Source organism: Pseudophryne corroboree, unplaced genomic scaffold (genome assembly GCF_028390025.1).
Source record: "Pseudophryne corroboree isolate aPseCor3 unplaced genomic scaffold, aPseCor3.hap2 scaffold_445, whole genome shotgun sequence".
In the NCBI taxonomy this organism is placed as follows: domain Eukaryota; kingdom Metazoa; phylum Chordata; class Amphibia; order Anura; family Myobatrachidae; genus Pseudophryne; species Pseudophryne corroboree.
In genome coordinates this window covers 117,050-138,278 of record NW_026970067.1, presented here as the reverse complement: position 1 = coordinate 138,278, position 21,229 = coordinate 117,050, and the positions used below count along the sequence as shown (strand labels likewise).

General features: G+C 34.7%; 1 non-coding gene across 1 annotated transcript; it reads left to right on the top strand.

Moving 5' to 3' along the window:
• Positions 1 to 19,585: 19,585 nt before the first annotated feature.
• On the top strand, positions 19,586 to 19,748 carry LOC135026528 (U1 spliceosomal RNA). The gene has a single exon (XR_010223145.1). It is a non-coding gene; the product is annotated as a U1 spliceosomal RNA (small nuclear RNA).
• The last annotated feature ends 1,481 nt before the right edge of the window (positions 19,749 to 21,229 follow it).

Here is a 21,229-nt window from a genome sequence, read left to right as displayed (position 1 = left end):
AGCATATTTCTTTTTCTCTGCAAACCACTGCTAAATTGTGCTTCCTAGCTGTTTTTATAAAATCACTGAATCAAATCTAACTCTGATTACATCAGAGAAGGCCAGGTACCCTACACCATAACAGGGGTTTTTGAAATTTTGACTTGTCTACTTAAAGATCACCAAAATCTGATAACAAGGTCAATTACATCCCTGGGTGGGATTGAACCACCAACCCTTTGGTTAATAACCAATCACACTAACCAATTGCGCCACAGAGACACTTTGCAAAAGTCCATACTGACAAAGGCTAATAAGCATTCATCTAGAACGTTTCCTAGAAAAACTTTAAAAAGTCAATAATCTGGAGAGTTTTTGTAAGATGTTTCTTCCATCAACCAACGAAGAAACACATTGTTACTTTCCCATGATGAGTGAGTGCTTCAAGATCTCTTGCACTTACATGTGCAGCAGAGTACTGTAATGAAAGCATGCTGGGTTCATAACCCAGAGGTAGGCAGATTGAAACTATCCTCTGCTATATGCATTTTTTTTTTGTTAATTAAAGTAATCCAAAACTGGGATTGATATTTTTTCTCTTTTATTTTTACTTAAAGTACAATAACTTTTACCATTTTAATATGTTTTAATAGTATATTGACAGTATTGTTTTCTTTCAAAAATCCACTTAATTTTCTTTACCCGATTATTAAAATGGTAATTGACAAAAACAAACTACATTGTCACCAGAAGAGCAATACAAAATGTACAAGTGATATATTAAAATCATCTTTCCAGCTTGAATTTCAATGATGCATTGGGGCAACGATTTTGTGAGAAACATCTTCACCCTTAAATAAAGATTTTCTTAATTCCTTACCTGTGTGCTAATTAGATATCACCTTGTTTTCACATTAAACAGACTTCCACATGAGAAAGCAGCAAGGATGCAGTGGCGTTAATGTTTCCTGGTGTCAACCTGTATTATTTCAGTAGATATTGAAATGAGGATGCATCTTGCTGCCTTTCCAATGAAGCAAGTTTAATTTAGTAATAGGTGAAAAACCATCCCTACAAAGATGTTAATCCGATACTTGGCTTTGTGGACACTTTTCAGAAAACAAATTTGTTAGCATAAAAATAAAGCCAGAAAATGAAGAGCTGTTTAATCACTCAATTGGATTTTTCTGCCAGCATATTTCATTTTCTCTGCAACCCACTGCTAAATTGTGCTTCCTAGCTGTTTTTTGATAAAATCACTTAATCAAATCTAACTCTGATTACATCAGAGTAGGCCAGGTACCCTACACCAAAAGAGGGGGTTTGAAATTTTGACTTGTCTACTTAAAGATCACCAAAATCTGATGACAAGGTCAATAACATCCCTGGGTGGGATTGAACCACCAACCCTTTGGTTAATAACCAAACACACTAACCGATTGCACCACAGAGACACTTTGCAAAAGTACATACTGAAAAAGGCTAATAAGCATTCATCTAGAACGTTTCCTAGAAAACTTTAAAAAGTCAATAATCTGGAGAGATTTTGTAAGATGTTTCTTCCATCAACCAATGAAGAAACGCATTGGTACTTTCCCATGATGAGTGAGTGCTTCAGGATCTCTTGCACTTACATGTGCAGCAGAGTACTGCAATGGAAGCATGCTGGGCCCATAACCCAGAGGTAGGCAGATTGAAACTATCCTCTGCTATATGCATTTTTTTTTGTTAATTAAAGTAATCCAAAACTGGGATTGATATTTTTGCTCTTTTATTTTTACTTAAAGTACAATAACTTTTACCATTTTAATTTGTTTTAATAGTATATTGACAGTATTGTTTTCTTTCAAAAATCCACTTAATTTTCTTTACCCTATTATTAAAATGGTAATTGACAAAAACAAACTACATTGTCACCAGAAGAGCAATACAAAATGTACAAGTGATATATTAAAATCATCTTTCCAGCTTGAATTTCAATGATGCATTGGGGCAACGATTTTGTGAGAAACATCTTCACCCTTAAATAAAGATTTTCTTAATTCCTTACCTGTGTGCTAATTAGATATCACCTTGTTTTCACATTAAACAGACTTCCACATGAGAAAGCAGCAAGGATGCAGTGGCGTTAATGTTTCCTGGTGTCAACCTGTATTATTTCAGTAGATATTGAAATGAGGATGCATCTTGCTGCCTTTCCAATGAAGCAAGTTTAATTTAGTAATAGGTGAAAAACCATCCCTACAAAGATGTTAATCAGATACTTGGCTTTGTGGACACTTTTCAGAGAACAAATTTGTTAGCATAAAAATAAAGCCAGAAAATGAAGAGCTGTTTAATCACTCAATTGGATTTTTTTGCCAGCATATTTCTTTTTCTCTGCAAACCACTGCTAAATTGTGCTTCCTAGCTGTTTTTATAAAATCACTGAATCAAATCTAACTCTGATTACATCAGAGAAGGCCAGGTACCCTACACCATAACAGGGGTTTTTGAAATTTTGACTTGTCTACTTAAAGATCACCAAAATCTGATAACAAGGTCAATTACGTCCCTGGGTGGGATTGAACCACCAACCTTTTGGTTAATAGCCGTACACACTAACTGATTGCGCCACAGCGACACTTTGCAAAAGTACATACTGACAAAGGCTAATAAGCATTCATCTAGAACGTTTCCTAGAAAAACTTTAAATAGTCAATAATCTGGAGAGTTTTTGTAAGATGTTTCTTCCATCAACCAATGAAGAAACACATTGGTACTTTCCCATGATGAGTGAGTGCTTCAGGATCTCTTGCAATTACATGTGCAGCAGAGTACTGTTATGAAAGCATGCTGGGTCCATAACCCAGAGGTAGGCAGATTGAAACTATCCTCTGCTATATGCATTTTTTTTTGTTAATTAAAGTAAACCAAAACTGGGATTGATATTTTTGCTCTTTTATTTTTACTTAAAGTACAATAACTTTTACCATTTTAATTTGTTTTAATAGTATATTGACAGTATTGTTTTCTTTCAAAAATCCACTTAATTTTCTTTACCCGATTATTAAAATGGTAATTGACAAAAACAAACTACATTGTCACCAGAAGAGCAATACAAAATGTACAAGTGATATATTAAAATCATCTTTCCAGCTTGGATTTCAATGATGCATTGGGGCAACGATTTTGTGAGAAACATCTTCACCCTTAAATAAAGATTTTCTTAATTCCTTACCTGTGTGCTAATTAGATATCACCTTGTTTTCACATTAAACAGACTTCCACATGAGAAAACAGCAAAGATGCAGTGGCGTTAATGTTTCATGGTGTCAACCTGTATTATTTCCGTAGATATTGAAATGAGGATGCATCTTGCTGCCTTTCCAATGAAGCAAGTTTAATTTAGTAATAGGTGAAAAACCATCCCTACAAAGATGTTAATCAGATACTTGGCTTTGTGGACACTTTTCAGAGAACAAATTTGTTATCATAAAAATAAAGCCAGAAAATGAAGAGCTGTTTAATCACTCAATTGTATTTTTCTGCCAGCATTTTTCTTTTTCTCTGCAACCCACTGCTAAATTGTGCTTCCTAGCTGTTTTTTTATAAAATCACTTAATCAAATCTAACTCTGATTACATCAGAGAAGGCCAGGTACCCTACACCATAAGAGGGGGTTTGCAATTTTGACTTGTCTACTTAAATATCACCAAAATCTGATCACAAGGTCAATTACGTCCCTGGGTGGGATTGAACCACCAACCTTTTGATTAATAGCTGAACACACTAACCGATTGCGCCACAGAGACACTTTGCAAAAAGAATATACTGACAAAGACTAATAAGCATTCATCTAGAACGTTTCCTAGAAAAACTTTAAAAAGTCAATAATCTGGAGAGTTTTTGTAAGATGTTTCTTCCAGCAACCAATGAAGAAACACATTGGTACTTTCGCATGATGAGTGAGTGCTTCAGGATCTCTTGCACTTACATGTGCAGCAGAGTACTGCAATGGAAGCATGCTGGGCCCATAACCCAGAGGTAGGCAGATTGAAACTATCCTTTGCTATATGCATTTTTTTTTTGTTCATTAAAGTAATCCAAAACTGGGATTGATATTTTAGCTTTTATTTTTACTTAAAGTACAATAACTTTTACCATTTTAATTTGTTTTAATAGTATATTGACAGTATTGTTTTCTTTCAAAAATCCACTTAATTTTCTTTACCCTATTATTAAAATGGTAATTGACAAAAACAAACTACATTGTCACCAGAAGAGCAATACAAAATGTACAAGTGATATATTAAAATCATCTTTCCAGCTTGAATTTCAATGATGCATTGGGGCAATGATTTTGTGAGAAACATCTTTACCCTTAAATAAAGATTTTCTTAATTCCTTACCTGTGTGCTAATTAGATATCACCTTGTTTTCACATTAAACAGACTTCCACATGAGAAAGCAGCAAGGATGCAGTGGCGTTAATGTTTCCTGGTGTCAACCTGTATTATTTCAGTAGATATTGAAATGAGGATGCATCTTGCTGCCTTTCCAATGAAGCAAGTTTAATTTAGTAATAGGTGAAAAACCATCCCTACAAATATGTTAATCAGATACTTGGCTTTGTGGACACTTTTCAGAGAACAAATTTGTTATCATAAAAATAAAGCCAGAAAATGAAGAGCTGTTTAATCACTCAATTGGATTTTTCTGCCAGCATTTTTCTTTTTCTCTGCAACCCACTGCTAAATTGTGCTTCCTAGCTGTTTTTTTATAAAATCACTTAATCAAATCTAACTCTGATTACATCAGAGAAGGCCAGGTACCCTACACCATAAGAAGGGGTTTGCAATTTTGACTCGTCTACTTAAATATCACCAAAATCTGATCACAAGGTCAATTACGTCCCTGGGTGGGATTGAACCACCAACCTTTTGATTAATAGCTGAACACACTAACCGATTGCGCCACAGAGACACTTTGCAAAAAGAATATACTGACAAAGACTAATAAGCATTCATCTAGAACGTTTCCTAGAAAAACTTTAAAAAGTCAATAATCTGGAGAGTTTTTGTAAGATGTTTCTTCCAGCAACCAATGAAGAAACACATTGGTACTTTCGCATGATGAGTGAGTGCTTCAGGATCTCTTGCACTTACATGTGCAGCAGAGTACTGCAATGGAAGCATGCTGGGCCCATAACCCAGAGGTAGGCAGATTGAAACTATCCTTTGCTATATGCATTTTTTTTTGTTCATTAAAGTAATCCAAAACTGGGATTGATATTTTAGCTTTTATTTTTACTTAAAGTACAATAACTTTTACCATTTTAATTTGTTTTAATAGTATATTGACAGTATTGTTTTCTTTCAAAAATCCACTTAATTTTCTTTACCCTATTATTAAAATGGTAATTGACAAAAACAAACTACATTGTCACCAGAAGAGCAATACAAAATGTACAAGTGATATATTAAAATCATCTTTACAGCTTGAATTTCAATGATGCATTGGGGCAATGATTTTGTGAGAAACATCTTTACCCTTAAATAAAGATTTTCTTAATTCCTTACCTGTGTGCTAATTAGATATCACCTTGTTTTCACATTAAACAGACTTCCACATGAGAAAGCAGCAAGGATGCAGTGGCGTTAATGTTTCCTGGTGTCAACCTGTATTATTTCAGTAGATATTGAAATGAGGATGCATCTTGCTGCCTTTCCAATGAAGCAAGTTTAATTTAGTAATAGGTGAAAAAACATCCCTACAAATATGTTAATCAGATACTTGGCTTTGTGGACACTTTTCAGAGAACAAATTAGTTAGCATAAAAATAAAGCCAGAAAATGAAGAGCTGTTTAATCACTCAATTGGATTTTTTTGATAGCATATTTCTTTTTCTCTGCAACCCACTGCTAAATTGTGCTTCCTAGCTGTTTTTATAAAATCACTGAATCAAATCTAACTCTGATTACATCAGAGAAGGCCAGGTACCCTACACCATAACAGGGGTTTTCGAAATTTTGACTTGTCTACTTAAAGATCAACAAAATCTGATAACAAGGTCAATTATGTCCCTGGGTGGGATTGAACCACCAACCTTTTGGTTAATAGCTGTACACACTAACTGATTGCGCCACAGCGCAAAAGTACATACTGACAAAGGCTAATAAGCATTCATCTAGAACGTTTCCTATAAAAACTTTAAATAGTCAATAATCTGGAGAGTTTTTGTAAGATGTTTCTTCCATCAACCAATGAAGAAACACATTGGTACTTTCCCATGATGAGTGAGTGCTTCAGGATCTCTTGCACTTACATGTGCAGCATAGTACTGTTATGAAAGCATGCTGGGTCCATAACCCAGAGGTAGGCAGATTGAAACTATCCTCTGCTATATGCATTTTTTTTTTGTTAATTAAAGTAATCCAAAACTGGGATTGATATTTTTGCTCTTTTATTTTTACTTAAAGTACAATAACTTTTACCATTTTAATTTGTTTTAATAGTATATTGACAGTATTGTTTTCTTTCAAAAATCCAATTAATTTTCTTTACCCGATTATTAAAATGGTAATTGACAAAAACAAACTACATTGTCACCAGAAGAGCAATACAAAATGTACAAGTGATATATTAAAATCATCTTTCCAGCTTGAATTTCAATGATGCATTGGGGCAACGATTTTGTGAGAAACATCTTCACCCTTAAATAAAGATTTTCTTAATTCCTTACCTGTGTGCTAATTAGATATCACTTTGTTTTCACATTAAACAGACTTCCACATGAGAAAACAGCAAAGATGCAGTGGCGTTAATGTTTCCTGGTGTCAACCTGTATTATTTCCGTAGATATTGAAATGAGGATGCATCTTGCTGCCTTTCCAATGAAGCAAGTTTAATTTAGTAATAGGTGAAAAACCATCCCTACAAAGATGTTAATCAGATACTTGGCTTTGTGGACACATTTCAGAGAACAAATTTGTTATCATAAAAATAAAGCCAGAAAATGAAGAGCTGTTTAATCACTCAATTGGATTTTTCTGCCAGCATTTTTCTTTTTCTCTGCAACCCACTGCTAAATTGTGCTTCCTAGCTGTTTTTTTTATAAAATCACTTAATCAAATCTAACTCTGATTACATCAGAGAAGGCCAGGTACCCTACACCATAAGAGGGGTTTTGCAATTTTGACTTGTCTACTTAAAGATCACCAAAATCTGATAACAAGGTCAATTACGTCCCTGGGTGGGATTGAACCACCAACCTTTTGGTTAATAGCCGTACACACTAACTGATTGCGCCACAGCGACACTTTGCAAAAGTACATACTGACAAAGGCTAATAAGCATTCATCTAGAACGTTTCCTAGAAAAACTTTAAATAGTCAATAATCTGGAGAGTTTTTGTAAGATGTTTCTTCCATCAACCAATGAAGAAACACATTGGTACTTTCCCATGATGAGTGAGTGCTTCAGGATCTCTTGCAATTACATGTGCAGCAGAGTACTGTAATGGAAGCTCGCTGGGTCCATAACCCAGAGGTAGGCAGATTGAAACTATCCTCTGCTATATGCATTTTTTTTTGTTAATTAAAGTAAACCAAAACTGGGATTGATATTTTTGCTCTTTTATTTTTACTTAAAGTACAATAACTTTTACCATTTTAATTTGTTTTAATAGTATATTGACAGTATTGTTTTCTTTCAAAAATCCACTTAATTTTCTTTACCCGATTATTAAAATGGTAATTGACAAAAACAAACTACATTGTCACCAGAAGAGCAATACAAAATGTACAAGTGATATATTAAAATCATCTTTCCAGCTTGGATTTCAATGATGCATTGGGGCAACGATTTTGTGAGAAACATCTTCACCCTTAAATAAAGATTTTCTTAATTCCTTACCTGTGTGCTAATTAGATATCACCTTGTTTTCACATTAAACAGACTTCCACATGAGAAAACAGCAAAGATGCAGTGGCGTTAATGTTTCATGGTGTCAACCTGTATTATTTCCGTAGATATTGAAATGAGGATGCATCTTGCTGCCTTTCCAATGAAGCAAGTTTAATTTAGTAATAGGTGAAAAACCATCCCTACAAAGATGTTAATCAGATACTTGGCTTTGTGGACACTTTTCAGAGAACAAATTTGTTATCATAAAAATAAAGCCAGAAAATGAAGAGCTGTTTAATCACTCAATTGTATTTTTCTGCCAGCATTTTTCTTTTTCTCTGCAACCCACTGCTAAATTGTGCTTCCTAGCTGTTTTTTTATAAAATCACTTAATCAAATCTAACTCTGATTACATCAGAGAAGGCCAGGTACCCTACACCATAAGAGGGGGTTTGCAATTTTGACTTGTCTACTTAAATATCACCAAAATCTGATCACAAGGTCAATTACGTCCCTGGGTGGGATTGAACCACCAACCTTTTGATTAATAGCTGAACACACTAACCGATTGCGCCACAGAGACACTTTGCAAAAAGAATATACTGACAAAGACTAATAAGCATTCATCTAGAACGTTTCCTAGAAAAACTTTAAAAAGTCAATAATCTGGAGAGTTTTTGTAAGATGTTTCTTCCAGCAACCAATGAAGAAACACATTGGTACTTTCGCATGATGAGTGAGTGCTTCAGGATCTCTTGCACTTACATGTGCAGCAGAGTACTGCAATGGAAGCATGCTGGGCCCATAACCCAGAGGTAGGCAGATTGAAACTATCCTTTGCTATATGCATTTTTTTTTTGTTCATTAAAGTAATCCAAAACTGGGATTGATATTTTAGCTTTTATTTTTACTTAAAGTACAATAACTTTTACCATTTTAATTTGTTTTAATAGTATATTGACAGTATTGTTTTCTTTCAAAAATCCACTTAATTTTCTTTACCCTATTATTAAAATGGTAATTGACAAAAACAAACTACATTGTCACCAGAAGAGCAATACAAAATGTACAAGTGATATATTAAAATCATCTTTCCAGCTTGAATTTCAATGATGCATTGGGGCAATGATTTTGTGAGAAACATCTTTACCCTTAAATAAAGATTTTCTTAATTCCTTACCTGTGTGCTAATTAGATATCACCTTGTTTTCACATTAAACAGACTTCCACATGAGAAAGCAGCAAGGATGCAGTGGCGTTAATGTTTCCTGGTGTCAACCTGTATTATTTCAGTAGATATTGAAATGAGGATGCATCTTGCTGCCTTTCCAATGAAGCAAGTTTAATTTAGTAATAGGTGAAAAACCATCCCTACAAATATGTTAATCAGATACTTGGCTTTGTGGACACTTTTCAGAGAACAAATTTGTTATCATAAAAATAAAGCCAGAAAATGAAGAGCTGTTTAATCACTCAATTGGATTTTTCTGCCAGCATTTTTCTTTTTCTCTGCAACCCACTGCTAAATTGTGCTTCCTAGCTGTTTTTTTATAAAATCACTTAATCAAATCTAACTCTGATTACATCAGAGAAGGCCAGGTACCCTACACCATAAGAAGGGGTTTGCAATTTTGACTCGTCTACTTAAATATCACCAAAATCTGATCACAAGGTCAATTACGTCCCTGGGTGGGATTGAACCACCAACCTTTTGATTAATAGCTGAACACACTAACCGATTGCGCCACAGAGACACTTTGCAAAAAGAATATACTGACAAAGACTAATAAGCATTCATCTAGAACGTTTCCTAGAAAAACTTTAAAAAGTCAATAATCTGGAGAGTTTTTGTAAGATGTTTCTTCCAGCAACCAATGAAGAAACACATTGGTACTTTCGCATGATGAGTGAGTGCTTCAGGATCTCTTGCACTTACATGTGCAGCAGAGTACTGCAATGGAAGCATGCTGGGCCCATAACCCAGAGGTAGGCAGATTGAAACTATCCTTTGCTATATGCATTTTTTTTTTGTTCATTAAAGTAATCCAAAACTGGGATTGATATTTTAGCTTTTATTTTTACTTAAAGTACAATAACTTTTACCATTTTAATTTGTTTTAATAGTATATTGACAGTATTGTTTTCTTTCAAAAATCCACTTAATTTTCTTTACCCTATTATTAAAATGGTAATTGACAAAAACAAACTACATTGTCACCAGAAGAGCAATACAAAATGTACAAGTGATATATTAAAATCATCTTTACAGCTTGAATTTCAATGATGCATTGGGGCAATGATTTTGTGAGAAACATCTTTACCCTTAAATAAAGATTTTCTTAATTCCTTACCTGTGTGCTAATTAGATATCACCTTGTTTTCACATTAAACAGACTTCCACATGAGAAAGCAGCAAGGATGCAGTGGCGTTAATGTTTCCTGGTGTCAACCTGTATTATTTCAGTAGATATTGAAATGAGGATGCATCTTGCTGCCTTTCCAATGAAGCAAGTTTAATTTAGTAATAGGTGAAAAACCATCCCTACAAATATGTTAATCAGATACTTGGCTTTGTGGACACTTTTCAGAGAACAAATTAGTTAGCATAAAAATAAAGCCAGAAAATGAAGAGCTGTTTAATCACTCAATTGGATTTTTTTGATAGCATATTTCTTTTTCTCTGCAACCCACTGCTAAATTGTGCTTCCTAGCTGTTTTTATAAAATCACTGAATCAAATCTAACTCTGATTACATCAGAGAAGGCCAGGTACCCTACACCATAACAGGGGTTTTCGAAATTTTGACTTGTCTACTTAAAGATCAACAAAATCTGATAACAAGGTCAATTATGTCCCTGGGTGGGATTGAACCACCAACCTTTTGGTTAATAGCTGTACACACTAACTGATTGCGCCACAGCGCAAAAGTACATACTGACAAAGGCTAATAAGCATTCATCTAGAACGTTTCCTATAAAAACTTTAAATAGTCAATAATCTGGAGAGTTTTTGTAAGATGTTTCTTCCATCAACCAATGAAGAAACACATTGGTACTTTCCCATGATGAGTGAGTGCTTCAGGATCTCTTGCACTTACATGTGCAGCATAGTACTGTTATGAAAGCATGCTGGGTCCATAACCCAGAGGTAGGCAGATTGAAACTATCCTCTGCTATATGCATTTTTTTTTTGTTAATTAAAGTAATCCAAAACTGGGATTGATATTTTTGCTCTTTTATTTTTACTTAAAGTACAATAACTTTTACCATTTTAATTTGTTTTAATAGTATATTGACAGTATTGTTTTCTTTCAAAAATCCAATTAATTTTCTTTACCCGATTATTAAAATGGTAATTGACAAAAACAAACTACATTGTCACCAGAAGAGCAATACAAAATGTACAAGTGATATATTAAAATCATCTTTCCAGCTTGAATTTCAATGATGCATTGGGGCAACGATTTTGTGAGAAACATCTTCACCCTTAAATAAAGATTTTCTTAATTCCTTACCTGTGTGCTAATTAGATATCACTTTGTTTTCACATTAAACAGACTTCCACATGAGAAAACAGCAAAGATGCAGTGGCGTTAATGTTTCCTGGTGTCAACCTGTATTATTTCCGTAGATATTGAAATGAGGATGCATCTTGCTGCCTTTCCAATGAAGCAAGTTTAATTTAGTAATAGGTGAAAAACCATCCCTACAAAGATGTTAATCAGATACTTGGCTTTGTGGACACTTTTCAGAGAACAAATTTGTTATCATAAAAATAAAGCCAGAAAATGAAGAGCTGTTTAATCACTCAATTGGATTTTTCTGCCAGCATTTTTCTTTTTCTCTGCAACCCACTGCTAAATTGTGCTTCCTAGCTGTTTTTTTTATAAAATCACTTAATCAAATCTAACACTGATTACATCAGAGAAGGCCAGGTACCCTACACCATAAGAGGGGTTTTGCAATTTTGACTTGTCTACTTAAATATTACCAAAATCTGATCACAATGTCAATTACGTCCCTGGGTGGGATTGAACCACCAACCTTCTGATTAATAGCTGAACACACTAACCGATTGCGCCACAGAGACACTTTGCAAAAAGTACATACTGACAAAGACTAATAAGCATTCATCTAGAACGTTTCCTAGAAAAACTTTAAAAAGTCAATAATCTGGAGAGTTTTTGTAAGATGTTTCTTCCATCAACCAATGAAGAAACACATTGGTACTTTCCCATGATGAGTGAGTGCTTCAGGATCTTTTGCACTTACATGTGCAGCAGAGTACTGTAATGGAAGCATGCTGGGTCCATAACCCAGAGGTAGGCAGATTGAAACTATCCTCTGCTATATGCATTTTTTTTTGTTAATTAACGTAATCCAAAACTGGGATTGATATTTTTGCTCTTTTATTTTTACTTAAAGTACAATAACTTTTACCATTTTAATTTGTTTTAATAGTATATTGACAGTATTGTTTTCTTTCAAAAATCCACTTAATTTTCTTTACCCGATTATTAAAATGGTAATTGACAAAAACAAACTACATTGTCACCAGAAGAGCAATACAAAATGTACAAGTGATATATTAAAATCATCTTTCCAGCTTGAATTTCAATGATGCATTGGGGCAACGATTTTGTGAGAAACATCTTCACCCTTAAATAAAGATTTTCTTAATTCCTTACCTGTGTGCTAATTAGATATCACCTTGTTTTCACATTAAACAGACTTCCACATGAGAAAACAGTAAAGATGCAGTGGCGTTAATGTTTCCTGGTGTCAACCTGTATTATTTCCGTAGATATTGAAATGAGGATGCATCTTGCTGCCTTTCCAATGAAGCAAGTTTAATTTAGTAATAGGTGAAAAACCATCCCTACAAAGATGTTAATCAGATATTTGGCTTTGTGGACACTTTTCAGAGAACAAATTTGTTATCATAAAAATAAAGCCAGAAAATGAAGAGCTGTTTAATCACTCAATTGGATTTTTCTGCCAGCATTATTCTTTTTCTCTGCAACCCACTGCTAAATTGTGCTTCCTAGCTGTTTTTTTATAAAATCACTTAATCAAATCTAACTCTGATTACATCAGAGAAGGCCAGGTACCCTACACCATAACAGGGGGTTTGCAATTTTGACTTGTCTACTTAAATATCACCAAAATCTGATCACAAGGTCAATTATGTCCCTGGGAGGGATTGAACCACCAACCTTTTGATTAATAGCTGAACACACTAACCGATTGCGCCACAGAGACACTTTGCAAAAAGTACATACTGACAAAGACTAATAAGCATTCATCTAGAACGTTTCCTAGAAAAACTTTAAAAAATCAATAATCTGGAGAGTTTTTGTAAGATGTTTCTTCCAGCAACCAATGAAGAAACACATTGGTACTTTCGCATGATGAGTGAGTGCTTCAGGATCTCTTGCACTTACATGTGCAGCAGAGTACTGCAATGAAAGCATGCTGGGCCCATAACCCAGAGGTAGGCAGATTGAAACTATCCTCTGCTATATGCATTTTTTATTGTTAATTAAAGTAATCCAAAACTGGGATTGATATTTTTGCTCTTTTATTTTTACTTAAAGTACAATAACTTTTACCATTTTAATTTGTTTTAATAGTATATTGACAGTATTGTTTTCTTTCAAAAATCCACTTAATTTTCTTTACCCTATTATTATAATGGTAATTGACAAAAACAAACTACATTGTCACCAGAAGAGCAATACAAAATGTACAAGTGATATATTAAAATCATCTTTCCAGCTTGAATTTCAATGATGCATTGGGGCAACGATTTTGTGAGAAACACCTTCACCCTTAAATAAAGATTTTCTTAATTCCTTACCTGTGTGCTAATTAGATATCACCTTGTTTTCACATTAAACAGACTTCCACATGCGAAAGCAGCAAGGATGCAGTGGCGTTAATGTTTCCTGGTGTCAACCTGTATTATTTCAGTAGACATTGAAATGAGGATGCATCTTGCTGCCTTTCCAATGAAGCAAGTTTAATTTAGTAATAGGTGAAAAACCATCCCTACAAAGATGTTAATCAGAGACTTGGCTTTGTGGACACTTTTCAGAGAACAAATTTGTTAGCATAAAAATAAAGCCAGAAAATGAAGAGCTGTTTAATCACTCAATTGGATTTTTTTGCCAGCATATTTCTTTTTCTCTGCAACTCACTGCTAAATTGTGCTTCCTAGCTGTTTTTATAAAATCACTAAATCAAATCTAACTCTGATTACATCAGAGAAGGCCAGGTACCCTACACCATAACAGGGGGTTTGAAATTTTGACTTGTCTACTTAAAGATCACCAAAATCTGATAACAAGGTCAATTAAGTCCCTGGGTGGGATTGAACCACCAACCTTTTGGTTAATAGCCTCACACACTAACTGATTGCGCCACAGCGACACTTTGCAAAAGTACTTACTGACAAAGACTAATAAGCATTCATCTAGAACGATTCCTAGAAACATTTTAAAAAGTCAATAATGTGGAGAGTTTTTGTAAGATGTTTCTTCCATCAACCAATGAAGAAACACATTGGTACTTTCCCATGATGAGTGAGTGCTTCAGGATCTCTTGCACTTACATGTGCAGCAGAGTACTGTAATGGAAGCATGCTGGGTCCATAACCCAGAGGTAGGCAGATTGAAACTATCCTCTGCTATATGCATTTTTTTTGTTAATTAAAGTAATCCAAAACTGGGATTGATATTTTTGCTCTTTTATTTTTACTTAAAGTACAATAACTTTTACCATTTTAATTTGTTTTAATAGTATATTGACAGTATTGTTTTCTTTCAAAAATCCAATTAATTTTCTTTACCCGATTATTAAAATGGTAATTGACAAAAGCAAACTACATTGTCACCAGAAGAGCAATACAAAATGTACAAGTGATATATTAAAATCATCTTTCCAGCTTGAATTTCAATGATGCATTGGGGCAACGATTTTGTGAGAAAAATCTTCACCCTTAAATAAAGATTTTCTTAATTCCTTACCTGTGTGCTAATTAGATATCACCTTGTTTTCACATTAAACAGACTTCCACATGAGAAAGCAGCAAGGATGCAGTGGCGTTAATGTTTCCTGGTGTCAACCTGTATTATTTCAGTAGATATTGAAATGAGGATGCATCTTGCTGCCTTTCCAATGAAGCAAGTTTAATTTAGTAATAGGTGAAAAACCATCCCTACAAAGATGTTAATCAGATACTTGGCTTTGTGGACACTTTTCAGAGAACAAATTTGTTAGCATAAAAATAAAGCCAGAAAATGAAGAGCTGTTTAATCACTCAATTGGATTTTTTTGCCAGCATATTTCTTTTTCTCTGCAACCCACTGCTAAATTGTGCTTCCTAGCTGTTTTTATAAAATCACCGAATCAAATCTAACTCTGATTACATCAGAGAAGGCCAGGTACCCTACACCATAACAGGGGTTTTCGAAATTTTGACTTGTCTACTTAAAGATCAACAAAATCTGATAACAAGGTCAATTACGTCCCTGGGTGGGGTTGAACCACCAACCTTTTGGTTAATAGCCATACACACTTACTGATTGCGCCACAGCGACATTTTGCAAAAGTATTTACTGACAAAGGCTAATAAGCATTCATCTAGAACGTTTCCTATAAAAACTTTAAATAGTCAATAATCTGGAGAGTTTTTGTAAGATGTTTCTTCCATCAACCAATGAAGAAACACATTGGTACTTTCCCATGATGAGTGAGTGCTTCAGGATCTCTTGCACTTACATGTGCAGCAGAGTACTGTAATGGAAGCATGCTGGGTCCATAACCCAGAGGTAGGCAGATTGAAACTATCCTCTGCTATATGCATTTTTTTTGTTAATTAAAGTAATCCAAAACTGGGATTGATATTTGTGTTCTTTTATTTTTACTTAAAGTACAATAACTTTTACCATTTTAATTTGTTTTAATAGTATATTGACAGTATTGTTTTCTTTCAAAAATCCAATTAATTTTCTTTACCCGATTATTAAAATGGCAATTGACAAAAACAAACTACATTGTCACCAGAAGAGCAATACAAAATGTACAAGTGATATATTAAAATCATCTTTCCAGCTTGAATTTCAATGATGCATTGGGGCAACGATTTTGTGAGAAACATCTTCACCCTTAAATAAAGATTTTCTTAATTCCTTACCTGTGTGCTAATTAGATATCACCTTGTTTTCACATTAAACAGACTTCCACATGAGAAAACAGCAAAGATGCAGTGGCGTTAATGTTTCCTGGTGTCAACCTGTATTATTTCCGTAGATATTGAAATGAGGATGCATCTTGCTGCCTTTCCAATGAAGCAAGTTTAATTTAGTAATAGGTGAAAAACCATCCCTACAAAGATGTTAATCAGACACTTGGCTTTGTGGACACTTTTCAGAGAACAAATTAGTTAGCATAAAAATAAAGCCAGAAAATGAAGAGCAGTTTAATCACTCAATTGGATTTTTCTGCCAGCATATTTCTTTTTCTCTGCAACCCACTGCTAAATTGTGCTTCCTAGCTGTTTTTTTATAAAATCACTTAATCAAATCCAACTCTGATTACATCAGAGAAGGCCAGGTACCCTACACCATAACAGGGGGTTTGAAATTTTGACTAGTCTACTTAAAGATCACCAAAATCTGATAACAAGGTCAATTACATCCCTGGGTGGGATTGAACCACCAACCCTTTGATTAATAACCAAACACACTAACCGATTGCGCCACAGAGACACTTTGCAAACTTACATACTGACAAAGGCTAATAAGCATTCATCTAGAACGTTTCCTAGAAAAACTTTAAAAAGTCAATAATCTGGAGAGTTTTTGTAAGATGTTTCTTCCATCAACCAACGAAGAAACACATTGGTACTTTCCCATGATGAGTGAGTGCTTCAGGATCTCTTGCACTTACATGTGCAGCAGAGTACTGCATTGGAAACATGCTGGGCCCATAACCCAGAGGTAGGCAGATTGAAACTATCCTCTGCTATATGCATTTTTTATTGTTAATTAAAGTAATCCAAAACTGGGATTGATATTTTTGCTCTTTTATTTTTACTTTAAAGTACAATAACTTTTACCATTTTAATTTGTTTTAATAGTATATTGACAGTATTGTTTTCTTTCAAAAATCCACTTAATTTTCTTTACCCTATTTTTATAATGGTAATTGACAAAAACAAACTACATTGTCACCAGAAGAGCAATACAAAATGTACAAGTGATATATTAAAATCATCTTTCCAGCTTGAATTTCAATGATGCATTGGGGCAACGATTTTGTGAGAAACATCTTCACCCTTAAATAAAGATTTTCTTAATTCCTTACCTGTGTGCTAATTAGATATCACCTTGTTTTCACATTAAACAGACTTCCACATGCGAAAGCAGCAAGGATGCAGTGGCGTTAATGTTTCCTGGTGTCAACCTGTATTATTTCAGTAGACATTGAAATGAGGATGCATCTTGCTGCCTTTCCAATGAAGCAAGTTTAATTTAGTAATAGGTGAAAAACCATCCCTACAAAGGTGTTAATCAGAGACTTGGCTTTGTGGACACTTTTCAGAGAACAAATTTGTTAGCATAAAAATAAAGCCAGAAAATGAAGAGCTGTTTAATCACTCAATTGGATTTTTTTGCCAGCATATTTCTTTTTCTCTGCAACTCACTGCTAAATTGTGCTTCCTAGCTGTTTTTATAAAATCACTGAATCAAATCTAACTCTGATTACATCAGAGAAGGCCAGGTACCCTACACCATAACAGGGGGTTTGAAATTTTGACTTGTCTACTTAAAGATCACCAAAATCTGATAACAAGGTCAATTACGTCCCTGGGTGGGATTGAACCACCAACCTTTTAGTTAATAACCATACACACAGACTGATTGCGCCACAGCGACACTTTGCAAAAGTACATACTGACAAATGCTAATAAGCATTCATCTAGAACGTTTCCTAGAAACATTTTAAAAAGTCAATAATGTGGAGAGTTTTTGTAAGATGTTTCTTCCATCAACCAATAAAGAAACACATTGGAACTTTCCCATGATGAGTGAGTGCTTCAGGACCTCTTGCACTTACATGTGCAGCAGAGTACTGTAATGGAAGCATGCTGGGTCCATAACCCAGAGGTAGGCAGATTGAAACTATCCTCTGCTATATGCATTTTTTTTTGTTAATTAAAGTAATCCAAAACTGGGATTGATATTTTTGCTCTTTTATTTTTACTTAAAGTACAATAACTTTTACCATTTTAATTTGTTTTAATAGTATATTGACAGTATTGTTTTCTTTCAAAAATCCAATTAATTTTCTTTACCCGATTATTAAAATGGTAATTGACAAAAACAAACTACATTGTCACCAGAAGAGCAATACAAAATGTACAAGTGATATATTAAAATCATCTTTCCAGCTTGAATTTCAATGATGCATTGGGGCAACGATTTTGTGAGAAACATCTTCACCCTTTAATAAAGATTTTCTTAATTCCTTACCTGTGTGCTAATTAGATATCACCTTGTTTTCACATTAAACAGACTTCCACATGAGAAAGCAGCAAGGATGCAGTGGCGTTAATGTTTCCTGGTGTCAACCTGTATTATTTCAGTAGATATTGAAATGAGGATGCATCTTGCTGCCTTTCCAATGAAGCAAGTTTAATTTAGTAATAGGTGAAAAACCATCCAAGAGCTGTTTAATCACTCAATTGGATTTTTTTGCCAGCATATTTCTTTTTCTCTGCAACCCACTGCTAAATTGTGCTTCCTAGCTGTTTTTATAAAATCACTGAATCAAATCTAACTCTGATTACATCAGAGAAGTCTAAATACCTAACACCATAACAGGGGGTTTGAAATTTTGACTTGTCTACTTAAAGATCACCAAAATCTGATAACAAAGTCAATTACATCCCTGGGTGGGATTGAACCACCAACCTTTTGGTTAATAGCCATACACACTAACTGATTGCGCCACAGCGACACTTTGCAAAATTACATACTGACAAAGGCTAATAAACAATCATCTAGAACGTTTCCTAGAAAAACTTTAAAAAGTCAATAATCTGGAGTGTTTTTGTAAGATGTTTCTGCCATCAACCAATGAAGAAACACATTGGTACTTTCCCATGATGAGTGAGTGCTTCAGGATCTCTTGCCCTTACATGTGCAGCAGAGTACTGCAATGGAAGCATGCTGGGCCCATAACCCAGAGGTAGAAAGATTGAAACTATCCTCTGCTATATGCATTTTTTTTGTTAATTAAAGTAATCCAAAACTGGGATTGATATTTTTGCTCTTTTATTTTTACTTAAAGTACAATAACTTTTACCATTTTAATTTGTTTTAATAGTATATTGACAGTATTGTTTTCTTTCAAAAATTCACTTAATTTTCTTTTCTGTGTGCTAATTAGATATCACCTTGTTTTCACATTAAATAGACTTCCACATGAGAAAGCAGCAAGGATGCAGTGGCGTTAATGTTTCCTGGTGGTAGTGGGGTACTGTGTTTGTGCTTTCCTCTGGTCAGCTCTGGTAAAAGTCAGATTTCTTTGTCTCAGATCTTCCTCTAGCCTTGTTCTTCTTTCGAGAGTTCCCTTGTGCTGCCTCAGTTGGATCTCCTTCACTTGACAGGGGGGTACCCGAGCAGCGACCCTCCCCAGCACTAGCCCAACTCCTACTTACCTGCCAGGTGAGATACTATGATCAGGAAGGTGCTTCTCCCAGGGAAAGGCTCACCCATTGCACTCTGGGTGTGCTGCTCCTGCGATTTCCCCAAATGTGGGAAACTTGACTGCATAATTTGTGTTTCCCCTGGTCGGCTCTCGTATAATTCAGATCTCTTTGTCTCAGGTCTCTCTCCAGCCTAGTTTGCTGTCTGTTTCCACTTCTCTTTTCTTAAACCGCTCCCTTCTATGCCCTTGTGCACCTTAATTAAATCTAACTCTGATTACGTCAGAGAAGGCCAGGTACCCTACACCATAAGAGGGGGTTTGAAATTTTGACTTGTCTACTTAAAGATCACCAAAATCTGATCACAAGGTCAATTACATCACTGGGTGGGAACCTTTTGGTTAATAGCCCATGTAAGTGCAAGAGATCCTGAAGCACTCACTCATCATGGGAATGTACCAATGTGTTTCTTACAAAAATTCTCCAGATTATTGACTTTTTAAAGTTTTTCTAGGAAACGTTCTAGATGAATGCTTATTAGCCTTTGTCAGTATGTACTTTTGCAAAGTGTCGCTGTGGCGCAATCAGTTAGTGTGTATGGCTATTAACCTAAAGGTTGGTGATTCAATCCCACCCAGGGACGTAATAGACCTTGTTATCAGATTTTGGTGATCTTTAAGTAGACAAGTCAAAATTTCAAACCCCCTCTTATGGTGTAGGGTACCCGGCCTTCTCTGATGTAATCAGAATTAGATTTGATTAAGTGATTTTATAAAAAACAGCTAGGAAGCACAATTTAGCAGTGGGTTGCAGAGAAAAAAAATTATGCTGGCAGAAAAGTCCAATTGAGTGATTAAACAGCTCTTCATTTTCTGATTTTATGTTTATGCTAACAAATTTGCTCTCTGAAAAGTGTCCACAAAGCCAAGTCTCTGATTAACACCTTTGTAGGAATGGTTTTTCACCTATTACTGAATTAAACTTGCTTCATTGGAAAGGCAGCAAGATGCATCCTCATTTCAATGTCTACTGAAATAATACAGGTTGACACCAGGAAACATAAACGTCACTGCATCCTTGCTGCTTCCTCATGGGGAAGTCTGTTTAATGTGAAAACAAGGTGATATCTAATCAGCACACAGGTAAGGAATTAAGAAAATCTTTCTTTATGGGTGAAGATGTTTCTCACAAAATTGTTGCACCAAGGCATCATTGAAATTCAAGCTGGAAAGATGATTTTAATATATCACTTGTACATTTTGTACTGCTCTTCTGGTGACAATGTAGATTGTTTTTGTCAATTACCATTTTAATAATCGGGTAAAGAAAATTAATTGGATTTTTGAAAGAAAACAATACTGTCAATATACTATTAAAACAAATTAAAATGGTAAAAGTTATTGTACTTTAAGTAAAAATAAAAGAGCAAAAATATCAATCCCAGTTTTGGATTACTTTAATTAATAAAAACAATGCATATAGCAGAGGATAGTTTCAATCTGCCTACCTCTGGGTTATGGACCCAGCATGCTTCCATTACAGTACTCTGCTGCACATGTAAGTGCAAGAGATCCTGAAGCACTCACTCATCATAGGAAAGTACCAATGTGTTTCTTCATTGGTTGATGGAAGAAACATCTTACAAAAA